We start from the raw sequence: 8,070 nt of genomic DNA, 5'->3' as shown, positions 1-8,070 counted from the left end.
GTCCTGCAAAAATCCAATTGGTAAACGAACTGGTTTATTAGTTTATGAATACCTGATGTGTATGTTTGTGTGTATATACACATATGTAGATAATAATACACACATACTTATACATATCGGGTATTTATAAAGTAGCAAACCATTTCCTATACCAACTGAAATTTCGTAGGACAAAATTGTTGGTGGGTTGAAATTCCCCCTGAAATTACACTCTGCTTTTTAACATAAACTATGACTATATATAAACACACACACACACACATATATATATATATATATATATATATATACATATACATATATAAAGGTAAAGTGCTCCCCTGTGCATAGCACCACGCCATGAAGGCGTACGCCCCACACTTTCTTGATCCGGTCGTGAGTGGGGGTGATGTGATCAGCATCACGCCCATGACCGCCTTCAACCCCCAGGTACCCATGTTACTCGCTGGGTAGGCGCCGGGGCCGCTTCCACCGTTAGAAAAGTTCCCGGATTTGAACCGGCCGGGGATCGAACCCGGGACCTTTAGCATGGTAGTCAGACGCGTTACCGACTGAGCCACCGCGGCCACCACATATATATATATGATAATAATAATTCTCTCACACACATATGTATTCGTGTGAATTAAGTTCTCCCCCTCCTTCACCAGTCTTCAATGATTTCTTTCCATCCTGAAGTAAAGTAATTCCCTGTTAATTACAGTGGCATGGTGGTGCAAAGGGGGCATGGATGACCCCCATATATTTCCTTTTTATCTTCGAAAGTGGATATGTGATCAGAACCATGCTGGAGCTTCCTTTACAACCCCAGTGATATGAGGGTGGATGTGTGCCATAGCTGCTTGTACTACGACAGATCAAAAAATTTCCTCCCAAAATCACATATCCTCATAACCAAAACCAGGTGTCCTGTATGGTAGTCGGACATACTACAGACTGGACCAACATGTTAAACAAGACCACCGGTTACAATGGACATAGGAAATCTACACTTAATGCTCTGTATTTAACTAAAAAAATGGAACTTTATTTTTGAGACACTGCCTTGTGAATGTTGCAAAGACAGATTGCAATTTCATCAGGCTATATTTTTTTGCATTATGTTTCGTAAAGGCATATTCACCATAGCTACAAAATCTATATGGTATATTCCATTTCTTCACACTGACATTATAGACAACAAATAATACCTTAAAGTATTATTAACCCTAGAACACTAGCACGTTCCCATACTACAGTGTAACATAGAACACTAGCATGTTCCCATATTACAGTGTAACTAGCACTACATAAATTTTACTTACATGAAGCAATCTATTTTCAACACAACCTCTACATCATGAAAACAGTGTGATGATTCCTTTTGAAAATCAACTTTTGTATATTCCTTATATTGGGGTTTTATTTTTCATTTTTAAAAGTATCAACATGGTTTTATTAATTCTAGTTTTTGGACTAGCTACAAAGAAGAATGGTTTTATTAAACCTATAATATTTTAAAAGAATGTCTTGATTGTCAAGCCAATATGTACATTAAGAATGAAGGTGAAAAGTTCAAACAATGAAAATTAAACAAAAAAATATTCATAACACTATAAATAAGGAACGAATGCAATATTGTAATCCCGCAAGAAAATACTGCATGCTTCTAAACTTTTTTTCAAAATCTAACTATCCAAGTCGAATTTATGAATGTCAAAATTATGTGAAAGATTTTTCTCGTTTTACTAGAGCCACGCAAAATTAACATACATTGTACAACATAACACACAAAATCAAGATGATCAGCACTTACCTTCTTCTTATTGCAATCCTGTTGTCTAATGATTAATAAAGTATTCTATTCTATTCTTTATGTCCGACAGACTGGTCGAGGCACTGCTAGGTTGAGGGACATGTATCTGAGAGGTAGGGAAGGGAATTGAGGGAACACTACATGTAAATTTTACGTACACTAGTGTTCTAGGGTTAAACCATTCGATATATGGAAAAAATATAAATCAGCCCTATTGTTGTGTTCAAAGATAAAATGCAGGTCACCCTTTGTCACACAGGCAGAGTGGTGAGATTGTTTGCAATGGAAAGAGCCAACATGTGGTCGGAAGTTATTAAATATTAGCAAGGTGGGTGGGTGGTTTTGGTTATTTTTGCGTGAACTTGTGCTTGTTGATATTTCATGATGTGTTTTGGAGCAGCAGTAGTCAAGTAGTTGCGAAGCACATGGCAAAATGTCATCAGCTCACAGACCTATCACATCACACACAATACATACACAATGGTGTCTCGCATAATGAATGCAATCCATTCCAGGACAGCATGTATTAAGTGGCACACTGTGTTAAACCAGTTTACTACAGGAATAATTTTAGTCTGTTCCCAAGCCAGGTTCAAGACCTGGAAACATCATAAAAAAACTAGTAGAGGAAATACAGAACACACCACCAAGGCAAGAATGTTGAAAATGCTATGAATTTACCAAAATATAAGTTGTAGAAAATACAGTATGTACTGTACAATAGTTCTAGCCTGTGTGCACACGTTTGTTATGCAGGATGTTCACTGTGTGAGCAACCACTGTATTTTTAACATGCATCGTAATATTCAATGAATGATAGAGAGAAAGGAAAAAAAGTATGAATACTTCTTTAATGATATGAAGTTTCTCAATATATTTAAAGTTGGATTTTCTTCCACCATTACACTACTCCAGTGCACAAGTATACAAAAAAATATTAACGCAGGGGGATTTAATGTTACAGCAGTTGCACTAAATGCTGTAAAAAGTAGTCGAACTACAATTAAAAAAAAGATTTTAATATTATATCATCATTGATATATGCATGAGAAATAATTAAGGCACATATTAGTGTTCCAAAATGTCTGCGAAACTTGCATGCATTTTAGAAACTTCTTTTACACGTGTGAGCACAAGCAGTTAAATAGGTGCCGCAATGCTTAAAAAAAACATACCACAGAAGCAATTTAAGAGTACCAAAATTCTTCTTGCACATGTAACAATTAAACATATTGATGTGGAACAATAATATTTTTATTAGGAATAATCAAGTATCATGAATTTTTTGTGTTCATACCCACACATACATTACATATTAAAACTTTTTTGTTCACATATAAAAAGTTCTTCTGTATTAGATTTCTGGAGACATTCAAAGGATGAAGTACAACAGTTGTTAACGTAAATATTGATTCAATGTTCCATATCCTCCTGAATCGAAACATGTCTGGTTACTTTTTCAGCTGGCAATCGATCAAAATAGGAATTAAAAAAAATCCTCGACTGTTTGAAACAGATTGTGCTCTCCAGTGGATTCACGGAAGGTGTTATTTGCTAAGAAAGAAAGAAAAATATAATAAATAACAGAGTTAGTTGGTTGGTTGGTTCATCAGATCAATTAGAATTATAAAATTCTATGACCATCAAACATGTTGAAAAACATTCTGAACTTACAGGTAAAGAAATATTTGCTGCAGAATGTATTGTCAAAATAACATCTGTAAAGTAAAGAAAGTGGTTCGAATCCCAGTTAGGGCTAGTCCCAGTTAGTCCATGTGGAATTTGCAACTTCTTTTTGTATTTATTTAACCAAAACAGTTTTCAAATTATCCTCTTCCGCTTGTATGTGCAGTGGATGTACGAGTGTTGCTCAGCAAATTAACCATGACTATTTCATTGATTTTTTTTCTCTTGCACCCTGAGTGTTTTTAAGCTGGGTTTTCACCTGGTGGATGCAGCGTTTGTCAGCAGCTTGTTTGGCATGTTGTTTCAATTTTGTTCCTTGAAGGTCTCATTGTCTAAAACAAAGAATAGACACATTCGGGGAAAATTTGCTTGGGAATACTTATATATCACACTCAGTGTCAGCGATTAAGGGGGGCAGTTGCCCCGCCCCTTTCCATCACTTTTGCCCCCGCACTATGCTAAACCTTATCCATACTGTCTTTGACCCCGCAGTTGCCCCCCTGGTTTTGGAACCCAATTGCCGCCACTGATCACACTGTACATATTGCTTGCATTGTAACTTCTTTCTTATAACTTACAGTTATTACAAGCAAATGAACATATTTCTTGTCATAAAGTTTGGACACAACACACACACACACATTCTGTGTGAGACACTTACATTGCAATAAATGTGTTAATTCTTGCAATTACAAAGTTGTAAGAAGGAAGGTTGAATAATACTTAAAATGCAATATTTTACATTTTTTAAGTGAACACGATTAAAGTTACTCTCTCTCTCTCTCTCTCTCTCCCTCTCTCTGTGTGTGTGTGTCTCTCTCTCTCTACGGTTGTTAAATAGAATAGGAAAAATATGTGCTTATTTATCTTGTGCTTTATGATTGGTATTGATGCATGAACATCATGCTTTGAATCTGAAAATATGGTTCCAATATGGTACTTAGGCAATTCATTCCCAACATTTTATCAAAGTAAAATTTGAAATAAAAAATAAAAAAATCATATTCTCTATAAACACAAAGACTTAATATTATATAGGCCTGCTGGTAGTTTCCGATTAAGGTATTTTGTCCATTGTACAACTATTCATGAATATTTATGTAATTACCTGGGGGCATCAAAAAGTTTTGCCTGTTGAGGTATAATTTGTTTAATAAAGGAAAGATTGAAACATTGATCATACATATAGTTTGCTTGTAATGTCCTCTACTCAAGAGTTACACTTACACATAGTTCCCATCTCATTCGATGCATCTGAGCAAGCGTTCTACCTGGGCCTCAAAAGAAGTTTGGAAAAATTCTACAGAACGCTCCCTGTCCCACCGTTTACCAATGTGATAACATTATGAAACTATTACATCATAAAAATATAGTGAGGAAATAGCAATGGAAATACTGTATACACCAGCAAAAAATAGGAAAATGAAGCTCCCGGGAAAGATAGATGTGTGTAGCACCCAAATAACAAGAAACCAAATCAAAAACAGAAAAGCATAAATGTTTGATGTGTACCAAAGTATTGAGCAGTTTAAATTGTTCATAAATCTTTCAACTTATTTGCTTAAAAATAAATTAGATAAGTGCTGACCAATATACGTACATCCCAGTTTCTGCTGTAGCACTGCCTAATGCTCCAGGTATTGTGGCAATGCTTTAGCACCTCTGGACATGGTTCATTGCTTTGGCCAGCCAGGACTACCTGTTTTATTGGTTGTCTATAAGATATACAGAAAACAAGGAAATATTAATGTACAGATTCCACTCCAATACATTTCTGAACTTCAGTAATGATACAAATAAATTTAAAATATTTTATTTTTGGCTAAGCTCATAATTCCATTGATTCCTGTCATATTAATTCTTGAGTATTTCTCAGCAATTTAAATGAAGCTAAGTATATGCTAGAATGAATGAAAGTTTTTAAGCAGGCTAATCGAGAATACACAGGAGCGGGTTAAGTGATTAGGCTTAGCCTTCCCCCTCTCCCCAAATTACATTTTATTCATGTATAAAGTATGATTTTATTATGATTTGATTCACACATTTCAAGCACAAATTATGCAGCTCCATTGTACAAGAAACATACCATTTCAGAATACATTCTAACTACCATAACTCCATAAGTTTAAAACTTCTGACATCACCTTTATGTAGTATATGTGTATGTGTGTGTGTGTGGGGGGGGGGGTACAACAAATTGTCAAACTTGACTAGCTACTTTCACAATTTAACTGCTTAACATACTAATCATAGGGATTTTTCACAGATTATATATATATATTTGTAAAAGTCACACTGAACTTAACAACCAGAGCAAACAAGTGTGATTGTTCATGCGAACCATAAGTAACTACATTACTTATGAACAAAAACTGAACCTGTATCCTAGTGCCTAACCTAATCATCATTACGATTAAGAAATAAATATTTTGTGGTGAAGACCAAAGGAAATACCACTTTCGGGCCAAAGCGTTTTTTTTTTTTTTTTTTTTTTTTTACAATTTACCCCTTACAATTGCATTTGTATCCGAACGTGTATACATTTTCGTAATACCAGTGACTTTCATCTATTGCCCCCCCCCCAAAAAAAAGAAGAAATTCAGAAACTGCTATTCACATAATTTTGTGCCTCTCTTGCATTTGATGCCTTTCTTTATACTCCTGGCAACCCTGCGCTACCAGGTATTATCGTTGATTTAGCTGTGTTCATGTCGCTTACTTGTGATTTTAATTCGGTGCTAAGATCACGGACGGAAGGAGGTAGAACATCAACCATTTCTGTGGCAAAAGCTTGGAAATATCCGAGTAGGCACAGGGAACATAATGGCATACTATCACAATGCACCATTTTCATGCGCACAAGATTAAAATACTTATTTTGTGGAAAATTGATCAGTGAAAGAATAAAAATGCAATAAAAATTTCAAAACTTCATTTTACACTGTTTGACCTTTTTAACATAACAATGTGTTTAACCCTCTGAACCCTCTCAAGAAAATGAAATATTTTTTGCATGTTCCCTTGCTTTTAGCCTGCAGAAATGTGTTATTGTGAAGAAAAGTACACCTGTTAATTTAACATGAAGCAGAACAGCCTGAAAGTTTCATGCAAGTGAATGTAGCATCCAACACGACATATCACAACAGCAGTTATAATATTACGAGGGGTAGGTATGGGGCTGATAGCAATTTTCGATGTGTTTTTTAGCTATTTGAGTGAGCACACAACCGGTTTTTACTCATAAAAACTGGCGAAACAACTTCGCCATGGCAAGTTGTTACTTACACTGACCATATTTTGGGATTAAATGTCTCAGCTACATGTGTTTTCCGCATGTTTGAACCAATTTTATATTACATAAATGGTCGAAATCTGTCGTTTAAAAGAAAACACAAAGTAATTCTCGACGGAGTACAGTGAGACAACGGACCCCACAATGTAAAAAGGTGCAATATACGATAGAAACCAACACGGTAGACGTTGCACTGGAAAATGCCTGGCCCAGATCATCTAACCCGAGGATCGAACACAGGTCGAACGTATGGTAGTCAAGATGCTATATTGACTGAGCTATTGTGCCTGTGTTAACGTAAAACACGCTTGCACAACTTGTAATGTATTGTAGCTATTTTATATTCAGCATGATCAGATATTACATATTTTCTACGTGCATAAGAATTACAAATTAAGATACGAGACAAAACCACCTCAAAATTTTGCATTGAACTTCTACGCCTGTATTTATATATTTCTATGATTTACATTTCCTACTTAACATATTTAACATCAATAATGTTACACTTACCAGCAAATGTACGTATTAGTGTTTCAAATCTCCACCACTTTAAGGTACTCGAAGCGTACGGGCTCGCAGATCCGCCATGTTTGCTCTTGTCACACTTGCCAGTACGAGTATCACGTTGTTTTTGTTCACGGAACAAAATATTTCTTTCGATGTAATGGACAATGTTTCAATGGACAAAACTAACGTCAAACTCTTATGTTTGTTAAGAGAACTTAACCAAATGGTTTATGTGAACAGTCACTCTGTAGGTGAAACGAAACCTTGTTTGACCGTAAGAAATTTTGTGGAACCAAATATATTTTGTATCTGGAACTAATCCGTTCTCTCAGTGTGGCTTTGGTAAAAAGAGGTAAGTTACCTTTCTAGGTTTAATTTTAGCCTTCATTTTTTGTATCTTCATGTGTCAATGCGGAAAACAGTGAGAAATAGTGTTGGGGCCAGGTGACTCCGGCCAATTTCTAACATGCCTTTAAAATTGACTCTATAGATACAGGCGGGGCCGCGGTAGCGGTAGGGGGCGGTAAGTCAATTTACCCCAGGGGCGGAGCCCGGAATCGGTGGGAAATTTGGACTCACCAATTTCAAACGACAAAATCTCAACTTTAAACGGCTGTACAGTCGTAAATACTTCTTTCCGCTCTCCAATTTTTTTATTCACAATTAGGATCACATAATCTTCATAAAAAAAAAAAATTGAAAATTCGAGGGTGTAGAATAGGGTACCCGACCAAAAGACTATTTCAGGGTATGTTGGAGTACGCTGTTCGAAAGTTTCCACCTGCCG

At 35.9% G+C, this 8,070-nt stretch overlaps 1 long non-coding RNA gene across 1 annotated transcript; it reads right to left on the bottom strand.

Annotated features, from left to right (window-relative positions):
* Positions 1-3,122: 3,122 nt before the first annotated feature.
* Positions 3,123-7,360, bottom strand: LOC145987258 (uncharacterized). Its single transcript, XR_014441643.1, has 3 exons — positions 7,287-7,360; positions 5,082-5,196; positions 3,123-3,349 (listed from the first exon to the last, which is right to left on the bottom strand). It is a non-coding gene; the product is annotated as an uncharacterized LOC145987258 (long non-coding RNA).
* Between the last annotated feature and the right edge of the window lie 710 nt (positions 7,361-8,070).

The sequence above is a fragment of the Lepisma saccharinum genome, chromosome 4 (genome assembly GCF_977018435.1).
Source record: "Lepisma saccharinum chromosome 4, izLepSacc3.1, whole genome shotgun sequence".
Lineage (NCBI taxonomy): Eukaryota > Metazoa > Arthropoda > Insecta > Zygentoma > Lepismatidae > Lepisma > Lepisma saccharinum.
Note: the sequence above shows the minus strand (reverse complement) of the source record. Positions and strands in the feature narration are given on the sequence as shown.